This window comes from Armigeres subalbatus, chromosome 1 (genome assembly GCF_024139115.2).
Source record: "Armigeres subalbatus isolate Guangzhou_Male chromosome 1, GZ_Asu_2, whole genome shotgun sequence".
In the NCBI taxonomy this organism is placed as follows: Eukaryota; Metazoa; Arthropoda; class Insecta; order Diptera; family Culicidae; genus Armigeres; species Armigeres subalbatus.
In genome coordinates, this window is record NC_085139.1 from 98,796,974 (window position 1) to 98,808,790 (window position 11,817).

An 11,817-nucleotide genomic window follows, 5' to 3' on the forward strand; every position below is an offset into this window, starting at 1 on the left:
GGACAAACTTGCATGCGTTCGCTCGGTGCTCCCGGTGGGGAAGGAAGCATCAGGAAAGGGGACCAAATAAACAGTTTTCCATGCGTGAGTGCCGGTTTGTGTGCAAGGGCACATGTGTACGTAGTCGGCAAACGAAAATTAAAAAGATGTGTGCGGTGTGATTAGCGAAATAGCAAATCGTAAAACTTCTGAACCACGCGGGTGGATGGGTTTTGCGGAGAGCATGTTCCACAAAAAAACATGATTGGTGGTCATTAAAACTAGAGCGTAATGTGGCACCGGGCCGCATTGCAATTTATAACAGCTTAGGAGGGGTGAACAACGGCAAGGAACGATTAATTTTTCTCCGAAACTTTAAGAACAACATTGCTTCGCTGCCGCTCCCGGATTGCGAAGTAAGTCGTGCGTTCTATCTGTTGAATGGAACTGATGGATGGGTGCGTGCTTTAATTGAGAATTGAGATCGCCCCACAGAATGTCGTTTCAGTTTTTAATGTGCTGATTTATATGCAGAAGAAATTTCCATCACACTTAGAATTTTTTTTATTTCTTGATAAGAAACACATCCACATGCATTTACTCGATTGATTTTTCTGAATGTATTTTTGAAAATATTGTTTTTAAATGCACAGAACTTGCACCAACACTCTGCTGTGCAGGAAGTGATGGTTTTCGAACTTGTGACGAAACGACCTAAAAAGGGCTCAATCTCTCTCAATGTCTTCTCCATTATATCCTGATAGTATGGCATTCGCGTAAATAAGTTCAAAACACAGTCCCCACATCAACAGAAGTACCTATCTATTGTAGCCCAAACAAAAAAATTTGGGGTTGTATACAAGACACGACCGCTCGACGTAAACTACGTAAAACCAAAAATAGTACACTGAACCAACTATTCCGCTCTATATAGAAGAGAAGGAACCATCCCACGACAATACTACCCAGCTTTAGCAGCATCTCCAACTCTATGAAGGAGTAGGGACTCCACTGTCTAGCGGCTGGGCCACCCCATTCATACAACCCAGTTCAATAATAGATAATACCCTTAAAGTAGGCAATTACCAAGGATTGGAACGCGCTGTATAGGGGATGCACGATGTATGAAAGAACTAAAATTTTCAATAGTTTGATATATAAATCATTAAAATCCATTGAAAGATAAAGGACCTATTAATGTTACAAATCTTACATGATTTCGTGACGGTCTCCAGTTTTGAAATTCTCATTTGACACCCTGTATCAGAGTCTTCCCCTTAGACGTAGTTTACGTCAAAAGTACCACAATGTTGGCGATTCGCCAAGAATAGCCATTCGATGGGCTGCAAACGTTACTCAGCTGGCGCAACATTCCTTCGTCCATCATCGACGGCGCTTTTGTTTACCATCGGTTCGCCGAGCCAGATCAGCGCGGTTTTGTGTGCATAGAAACCCCGACTATGCCATCGAGTGTCTGCCTTGGCGGTGATAAATGTTTGGAAATAATGAAATAAAACCGTACATGGCCGGATGATGCGCGGGCAAACAAATGCAAGCCACAAGGTTGGAACGGACATGGGCCACGTGTGTGACCGAGCAGCCAGCAGTGAGCCCCGACGACGACGGTATTTGATCAAGTTTCCATTGACGATTGACAGCTTTTTGTAATCCGCGTGAGTAGCGAAATTTGTCAACATCACCCACCATGAGCAACAAGGCAGTGCCTACTTTGTAACCGGTTGAAAAATCCAATGGAAATCCGTTTCGAATCCGACAATTACAAGCACGCGCTCCCTGTCTTCCGCCGCTGTTGGTAGGATCCGTGACACATGCTTCATTAAAATTCCGAGAGATCAACGGTGGAGACAATTTGAACGTCCGCGGAACAAAAAACTCGATGTCACTGTAACCAGCACGGCCGCAAGCGAATGCAGCCACGAACCTGGAGAAAGATTTTTTTTGTCGCACTGAAATTGTCACGAATCCAACCGCGCTAGCGGAAGTGGGCGAAAAGGATTCGTGTTGGTTATCGAGACAGGTGGCTTAAAAACCGTATTGCAATGGAAGCCCACATGGTCCGACGGAAGGCGACATCCGAACGGAATTACGTGTAACTCGTTTGACAAATAGCCACACGGTTCACGCGAACGAAACGTTGAGGCCAATGAATGTACATTTTTATGTAAGCCTTCTTTGGAATGGTTTTCTGTTTGATTAAATCAGCTTTTCTGGAGTTTTAGGCAAAGCATGCAGGTAAAAGCATGACAATGTAAGGTACTCATAATACATTTACCTAATTAGAAACATACAAAGGTTTGACTGAAAGGTTGAGATAGGCGAAATATTTTTGAAGTTCAACTTGACTTAAGGACAGCTGTCAAACTAAAAATTAGGGTGGTTAAAAAACAGATTTTGCTCCGTCATGTTCAGTCGATTTTGTTCCACATTCTGGGTGGGCCCGGAATGTTAGGACTGCTTGGTTTGGATTGCGGCTGAAAGGCCGTTTCACGTTTGTATGAAGGTTGTTATGGCGTGGTTGAATTTTTCATTTCATGAATTGTGGCGCTTTTTCATTAAGCGCTAGCGTAACTCTAACTTTATAAACATAAATCGCCTATTGATTTGTTGTTTGAATAATTAGTAATCTATTTCATTCCGAAATGCGAATCTTTGGTAAATATCAGCAAACTTCATCAAACAATCAGGAATCAGATATTTCAGAAGGACGAAGGACAGGAAGACAAAAATATCAGAGGTCAGAAATATCAGAGGTCAGGAGTTTCAGAAATCAGAAATCTTAGAAGTCGTAAGTCAGAAATCAGAAATAAGAAAATCAGAAAATCGGAAAATCGGAAAATCAGAAAATCAGAAAATCAGAAAATCAGAAAATCAGAAAATCAGAAAATCAGAAAATCAGAAAATCAGAAAATCAGAAAATCAGAAAATCAGAAAATCAGAAAATCAGAAAATCAGAAAATCAGAAAATCAGAAAATCAGAAAATCAGAAAATCAGAAAATCAGAAAATCAGAAAATCAGAAAATCAGACAATCAAAAAATCAGAAAATCAGAAAATCAGAAAAACAGGAAATCAGGAAATCAGAAAATCAGAAAATCAGAAAACCAGAAAATCAGAAAATAAGAAAATCAGAAAATCAGATAATCAGAAAATCAGAAAATCAGAAAATCAGAAAATCAGAAAATCGGAAAATCAAAAAATCATAAAATCAGAAAATCAGAAAATCAGAAAATCAGAAAATCAGAAAATCAGAAAATCAGAAAATCAGAAAATCAGAAAATCAGAAAATCAGAAAATCAGAAAATCAGAAAATCAGAAAATCAGAAAATCAGAAAATCAGAAAATCAGAAAATCAGAAAATCAGAAAATCAGAAAATCAGAAAATCAGAAAATCAGAAAATCAGAAAATCAGAAAATCAGAAAATCAGAAAATCAGAAAATCAGAAAATCAGAAAATCAGAAAATCAGAAAATTAGAAAATCAGAAAATCAGAAAGTCAGAAAATCAGAAAATCAGAAAATCAGAAAATCAGAAAATCAGTAAATCAGAAATCCTGGAAGGATTCAAAACGAATCATGGAAGGAATCAAAACGATTCCTGGAAGGCTTCAAAACGAATCCTGGAAGGATTCAAAACGAATCCTGGGAGGATTCAAAACGATTCAACGCGAATCCCTAAAAGAATATTGGAAGGATTCAAAACGAATCCTGGAAGGATTCAAAACGAATCCTGGAAGGATTCAAAACGAATCCTGGAAGGATTCAAAACGAATCCTGGAAGGATTCAAAACGAATCCTGGAAGGATTCAAAACGAATCCTGGAAGGATTCAAAACGAATCCTGTGACCATTCGAAACGAATCCTGTGAGAATTCGAAACGAAACCTGTGAGGATTCGAAATGAATCCTGTGAGGATTCGAAATGAATCCTGTGAGGATTCGAAACGAATCCTGTGACGATTCGAAAGCGAATCCTGTGACGATTCGAAAACGAATCCTGAGATGATTTGAAACGAATTCCGAAAGGGTTCGACACGAATCCCGAAAGGATTCGACACGAATCCCGAAAGGATTCGACACGAGTCCCGAAAGGATTCGAAACGAATCCGGAAAGGATTCGAAACGAATCCGGAAAGGATTCGAAACGAATCCGGAAAGGATTCGAAACGAATCCGGAAAGGATTCGAAACGAATCCGGAAAGGATTCGAAACGAATCCGGAAAGGATTCGAAACGAATCCGGAAAGGATTCGAAACGAATCCGGAAAGGATTCGAAACGAAACCGGAAAGGATTCAAAACGAATCCAGAAAGGATTCGACACGAATCCCGAAAGGATTCGACACGAATCCCGAAAGGATTCGACACGAATCCCGAAAGGATTCGACACGAATCCCGAAAGGATTCGACACGAATCCCGGAAAGGATTCGACACGAATCCCGGAAAGGATTCGACACGAATCGAAAGGATTCGACACGAATCCCGAAAGGATTCGACACGAATCCCGAAAGGATCTCGACACGAATCCCGAAAGGATCTGACACGAATCCCGAAAGGATTCGACACGAATCCCGAAAGGATTCGACACGAATCCCGAAAGGATTCGACACGAATCCCGAAAGGATTCGACACGAATCCCGAAAGGATTCGACACGAATCCCGAAAGGATTCGACACGAATCCCGAAAGGATTCGACACGAATCCCGAAAGGATTCGACACGAATCCCGCAAGGATTCGACACGAATCGACACGAATCCCGAAAGGATTCGACACGAATCCCGAAAGGATTCGACACGAATCCCGGAAAGGATTCGACACGAAACCAGAAGGGGTCAGACGCGAATCCCGAAAGGATTCGGCGCGCATCCGGAAGGGATTCGGAACTAATCCCGAAAGGATTCGACACGAATCCCGAAAGGATTCGACACGAATCCCGAAAGGATTCGACACGAATCCCGGAAAGGATCTGACACGAATCCCGGAAAGGATTCGACACGAATCCCGAAAGGATCTGACACGAATCCCGGAAAGGATTCGACACGAATCCCGGAAAGGATCTGACACGAATCCCGAAAGGATCTGACACGAATCCCGAAAGGATCTGACACGAATCCCGAAAGGATTCGACACGAATCCCGAAAGGATTCGACACGAATCCCGGAAAGGATCTGACACGAATCCCGAAAGGATTCGACACGAATCCCGAAAGGATCTGACACGAATCCCGAAAGGATCTGACACGAATCGAAAAGGATTCGACACGAATCCCGAAAGGATTCGACACGAATCCCGAAAGGATTCGACACGAATCCCGGAAAGGATTCGACACGAATCCCGAAAAGGATTCGACACGAATCCCGAAAGGATTCGACACGAATCCCGAAAGGATCTGACACGAATCCCGAAAGGATCTGACACGAATCCCGAACGGATCCGACACGAATCCCTGAGGGATTCGACACGAATCCCGAAAGGATTCGACACGAATCCCGAAAGGATTCGACACGAATCCCGAAAGGATTCGACACGAATCCCGAAAGGATTCGACACGAATCCCGAAAGGATTCGACACGAATCCCGAAAGGATTCGACACGAATCCCGAAAGGATTCGACACGAATCCCGAAAGGATTCGACACGAATCCGGAAAGGATTCGACACGAATCCCGAAAGGATTCGACACGAATCCCGAAAGGATTCGACACGAATCCCGAAAGGATTCGACACGAATCCCGAAAGGATTCGACACGAATCCCGAAAGGATTCGACACGAATCCCGGAAGAGTTCGACACGAATCCCGGAAGGATTCGACACGAGTCCCGAAAGGATTCGACACGAATCCCGAAAGGATTCGACACGAATCCCGAAAGGATTCGACACGAATCCCGAAAGGATTCGACACGAATCCCGAAAGGATTCGACACGAATCCCGAAAGGATTCGACACGAATCCCGAAAGGATTCGACACGAATCCCGAAAGGATTCGACACGAATCCCGACAGGATTCGACACGAATCCCGACAGGATTCGACACGAATCCCGACAGGATTCGACACGAATCCCGACAGGATTCGACACGAATCCCGACAGGATTCGACACGAATCCCGACAGGATTCGACACGAATCCCGACAGGATTCGACACGAATCCCGACAGGATTCGACACGAATCCCGACAGGATTCGACACGAATCCCGAAAGGATTCGACACGAATCCCGACAGGATTCGACACGAATCCCGACAGGATTCGACACGAATCCCGACAGGATTCGACACGAATCCCGACAGGATTCGACACGAATCCCGACAGGATTCGACACGAATCCCGACAGGATTCGACACGAATCCCGAAAGGATTCGACACGAATCCAGATAGAATTCGACACGAAATAAACAAGAAACAAGAAACGAGAAACAAGAAACAAGAAACAAGAAACAAGAGAAAAGAAACAAACCAAACCCGCAAGTTGTTTGATTTTGATGCAGTGGACTTTCTCTAACTCGATGTTTTCTCTTACTCGATGAAATTTAAAGTCCCTTGAACTTTGCATACTGTGTTACCTCCGTAAGTTGATATCTTCTTTACTCGATATTCTCCTAAGTCTAAGTAACATCCCAAAGCATTTTCACCTCGCTAACTCGATGTTGTCAGAATCAGTTCACATGCACAATATATACGATGTCGGGCCATTTGGCCGAATGCCAAAAACTTATATTGCGAGTAATGAGTAGTAGGAAATGTGCGGTGAGTAGTAAACAATGGGACATTTCGTACATCTCATAATAGAAAACTGGAAGTGAAAAGTCAGAAATGAGAAGTAAGAAGTGAGAAGTAAGGAGTGAGAGTGACAAATTCGAAGTGAGAAGTTAGAAATAAAAAGATATAAAAGAAAAGTAAAATGTGGAAAGTACGAAGTAAGAATGGAGAAGTGAGAAGTGAGAAGTGAGAAGTTAGAAATAAGAATTGAGAACTGAAAAGTGACAAGTGAGAAGTTAGAAGTAAGAAATTTGAGGAGTGAGAACTTTGCAGTGAACAGTGAAAAATGAGAAGTGAAAAGTGAGAAGTTCAAGTGGAAAAGGAGAAGTGAAAAATAAGAAGTCAAAAATGAGAAATAAGAAGTAAGAAGTTGCTAGTAACATGTTGGTTTTATAACACTCTTGAAGAGTAAATTTTGGTCGCCAAGATCGTTAAATAACTTACAATGTTACTTGGGGTGGGAAGTTAGAAGTGAGAAGTTAAATGTGAGAAGTGAGGAGTAACGAACTCGAAGTGAGATGTGAAAAATGAAAAGTGAGAAAAGAAAACCAAAGTGTGAAAAGTAAATTGTGAAAAGTGAGAAGTGAGAAGAAAATAATGTGAGAAGTAAGAATTGAGAAGTGAGGTGTGAAAGGTAAGAGGTCAGAAGTTAGAAGTGAAAAATTTAAGAAGGGAGAAGCGAAAGGTAAAAATGAGGTAGATTGAGAGTTCGACTGCTAATGTATGAGTATTTTTGAGGTTTTGGCTTTTGAGTCTGTGGGATTTTGCAATGAAAAAGTAACTCCTTCCATAATATTGCAAAACAAAACTAATTCTAGAATATGAAAAGTTCAATTTATGAAATATATTACACGAACCATCTACCAACTTTAAAGAGATACTCTCCTTAGCAAAGATGTTAGACGTAGAACTACATTCATGATTTTTCCCCTGATGAAGGCAACAACAATTTGCCGAAACGTTTAGACAGATCTTAAACGTTTGTTCTAAAATATCCACAGACTGAAAAGCCAAAACCTCAAAAAATGTTAAAAATTAGAATAGAGAAGTGAGGTGCAAGAAGTGAAATAGAGGAGTGAGAAATTTGAAGTAAAAAGTGAGAAGGGAGAAGTAAGGATGGAGAAGTGCGTGTGTTTGAAATTTTGGAAGAAACATATGAATGTGTTCTCTATCTCGATACTTCCCTAACTCGATGGTCTTTTCAATATCCGTTCCCGTGCTTGAGATGCATGTACGGGATTGGTTGTTCTATTTATTTCCGAACATTTTGTTAATTATCGATAAATAGTTGCAAATCAATATTTTCAAAACAATACAAGGAAGTGTTGACTCTTCGTCCTTACATCGAGAAACGGATGAGATATTAACTTTCAAAGTATATCATATTTTCGTGACGGTCGCCGATATTCGCAAATGCGAAGTGTACTCCAAAATAGAAAACACAGACGTAGCCTTACGTCAAAAAATATGAAATAGGGGGAATGATGGCTTTGGCAGGTTTTGTTCTATTATTGGCAGGGAGTTTTTTATGACTGACTATGCTCAAATTTGGCCTAAACAATCTTTGCATATCAAAGAATATTGTGGCCAAATTTCATAAATTGGTTTAAATTTCATTTGGTCGACAAAAACCCCCTGACAATAATAGAACAAAACCTGCCAAAGCCGTCTTTCCCCCTACTGAATTCCAAAATACTAAATCCGACATCCAAAATTAGAAAACAAATATAAGAAATCAGAATGCAGAAATCTCAGAAGTCAGAAGCATGAGAAATCAGAAGTTTCAGAATGCAGGGTTCTCAAAAGTCAGAAATATCAAAAGACAGAAGTCTAAGAAGCCATAAGTCTCAGAAGTCGGATATCTCAGGAGACAGCAGTTTCATAAGTCTCAGTTGTCGGAAGTTTCCGAAGTTAGATGTCTCAGAAAAAAAAAGAAATCAGAAGAAATCAGTCAGAAATCAGAGAACTAAGAAATCTCAGAAGTCAGAACCCAAAAATCACAGAAGTCAGAAATCTCTTAAGTCAGAAATCACAGAAGTTAGAAATCTTAGACGTGTCTGTAGTCAGAAGCCCCAGTAGTCAAAAGTAGCCAGACGTCTCAGATGTCAGAAATCTCAGAAGTCAGAAATAAGCAACCAGAAACAAAGAAATTCAGAAGTCAGAAGCCTAAAAAGTCAGATGTCCAAAGTTTTATAAGTCAGAAGTCCCAGTTGCCAGGAGTCTCGAAAATTAGAAATCTTAGTAGTCTCTGTAGTTAAAAGTCCCAGAAGTCAGAATACTCAGAAGACAGAAGTCCCAGAAGCCAAAATTCACAAAATTCTGAAGTCTTAGACATCATTAGTCAGAAGTCTCAGAAGTCGGAATTCTTAGAAAGCAAAAGTCTCAGAAGATAGAAGTTGCAGAAGTCTCAGGAGTTAAATATAAGAAAAAAGAAAACTTAGAAGTCAGAAGTTTCCGAAGTTTAAAAAATAAGAAATCTCAGAAGTCAGAAATAAGAAATCAGAAAACTCAGGAGTCAGAAGTTTTAAAACTTAGAAGCCTAAAGCCTCAGAGGTCAGAAGTCTCATAAGTTAGAAGCCAGAAGTCTCATAAATCAGAAGTCTCAGAGGTTAGAAGACAAAGTCCATAGCTAAAAAACAAAAGTCAAAAGACAGAGATCCGAAAATAAAAACATAACAACAGAATAAGAAACCGAAATTGGGAAACTTATTTGTTTGGCTTTTTGTTTGGTAGGTTTCCAATTCAAACATATCACATTAACTAATGAAGGAGAAACAACCCAGCCTTTGGTTGTCGACAAGTTGTTAAATGAAAGGCAGCATTCAAAAAATGAATAAGAGCTTGTTTCACTTCATTCAAAACGTGCCTTTCAAAAACAGTGTCAAATGGCTACATGTTCCAATTCGTAGACTACCATTTCTTTGCTCCGAATTTAAAACAGCAACAGCCCGAGAGAGTAGCGGCAGGGAACACACTTTTAATGAGGAATTTGCGCCATTAATTTGCATCCAATCCAAACCACCAGCAGCCAGCAACGCGCGCTCAATTTGGCATTGAAACCGATCCAAACCTGCCCGCCATTGCATACATTCAGGAGGTGTCGCAGTTTAATGAGAATCTTGCGCTGCCGGTGCGCCGGATGTGATGAGACCGAACCGTTCCGTCGTCGTCGAGGAGAAATCTGCAGCTTTTTTTGCGATGCTGGATGAAGGGTTGAGGCCGAGAGGAGATGCCATGCAACAGTTACGCAATTATGGAACGATCTTGCAGAGCCAACGATAGAAAGCTGGGACCGTCGTTGAAGCTATTATGACGATATGCCTACTTGGATTGCTTGGCGGGATGGGGAGAATTTTATTTTATTTTTTCGTTAATCACGTTTATACTGAATCGATATGTCTTTACAATGCCGTCACTAAGGAACGAACGTAATAACTATAGGCTGTAACTAGGAAGTGGTTTTGAAAAGGGGCTATATATCGAATAAAAAGTTCGTTACGAATTATTACAAAGCCAAGAGGTCCTTAGCGATTTTAAGCCAAAACTACGAACCGTTCCGTAGGAGACATAAATCTGAAGATTTCTCCATGAATCCATATGGTTCCAAAGGGGTTAAAAATGTAGGAAGTGCTGATAGGAACCGCTGACAAATTACTGATTTTTAGTGACTCCTCGTTACTTCACTGACGCTTTCCATTGCAAGGGTCATTGACATCGCAGTAAAAGTAATGCCTCGCACTGTTCATCGAGAATGGCGCATTTTTTTTTTCGCAACCTTCACCAGTCAGTGCCTGCATATGGGCCCGTGCGTATGTGTGAAGGTGCGTTATGGGCCACGGGAAGTTCATGTAATGAATAGCCTTCTCGGAGCAGCCGGAACGCACCACATCGCAACGCATTGCACCGCGCTTCGCACAGGAAGTCCGTATTATGACTTCCAAGCAGGGACTCGGAAAAGGGTGCGTAGTTTGTTGCCGCACTGGGAAAAAATATTGCGTAGATATATCTTCCCCCATTAGCGATAAGTGCGTTCGTTGCATTGCTGGTCTGCTGTTGCATTGGCGAAGTGGACTCGGTGGGTCGATCCTGATGACGCACAGTGGCCAAAAAGTGCTGAAACTTGGATCATTGTAAATTGAAATCTGCAATCGAATGAAGAATGGTTTTCCTACTAAAATGACCCGATCTGAGGCTCTGCTCCCCTTCATCATTATTGATTTCTTCTTCATTTTATTTTATTTAATATTTCATCCTTCTTTCTGACACTATGCACCATCGAGTGCGTGTTGGTGCTTGTTTGAAGAAACGATCCAGTAGGACCACACCGTAACCACCCTTAACCGTAAAACAAGCTTCCTTACGCCAATCGCCTCAAGGTTCACTAATGAAAGCATTAAAGTGGTCGATGGCATGACGGGGTGGTGACGGTAGCAGCAGAGCCAGCTGAGCAAAAGGGTGTCGCTTAATAAAGGTTAATGTCATTCAAAAGGCTCTCTAGGCTAAGCTGCCCATCTTTCGGTGACAAGGACGACGACGACGGTTGACTCTGCTACCCCTCACCGAGCAACGTATTGTTCCTGGTCAGGTCCCTTGCGTTTGACGATCGAAACTTCTTCGGAGAGGGTGACGAACTTTGTAATTGCCATAACTCGATTTCCACGTTGCCCGTCCGTTGCCGTGATTCCTTTCATCGGTTCGGCAAGCATTAGCAGTATCCTAAATTAATTTCATGTGTACTTTAATTTCATTATGGCACCCTATCGCACACATGTAGGTTGCTGCTGACTTGACGGCTTTCAGTGTCAGCATGTCGATGGTGCCATCACCATCCCATCCCGTCCGGATGTTGCCACTTCCAGTTTTCAAAGTGGAACGTATGCTGCCCCGTGTGATGTGATGAAGGTGAGCAGAGTGTTATCCTTTCCATTGAATTTGAAGGAATGCATCATCTTATCTTATCTTGAAGCTTCCTCCGAATCGCTCACCGGTTTAATTCGTTTAACAGGAGGAAACAGTCTCAATGGCTGATGACAAGCAAATCTGTCCAACTCTTGATCTGATGTTGA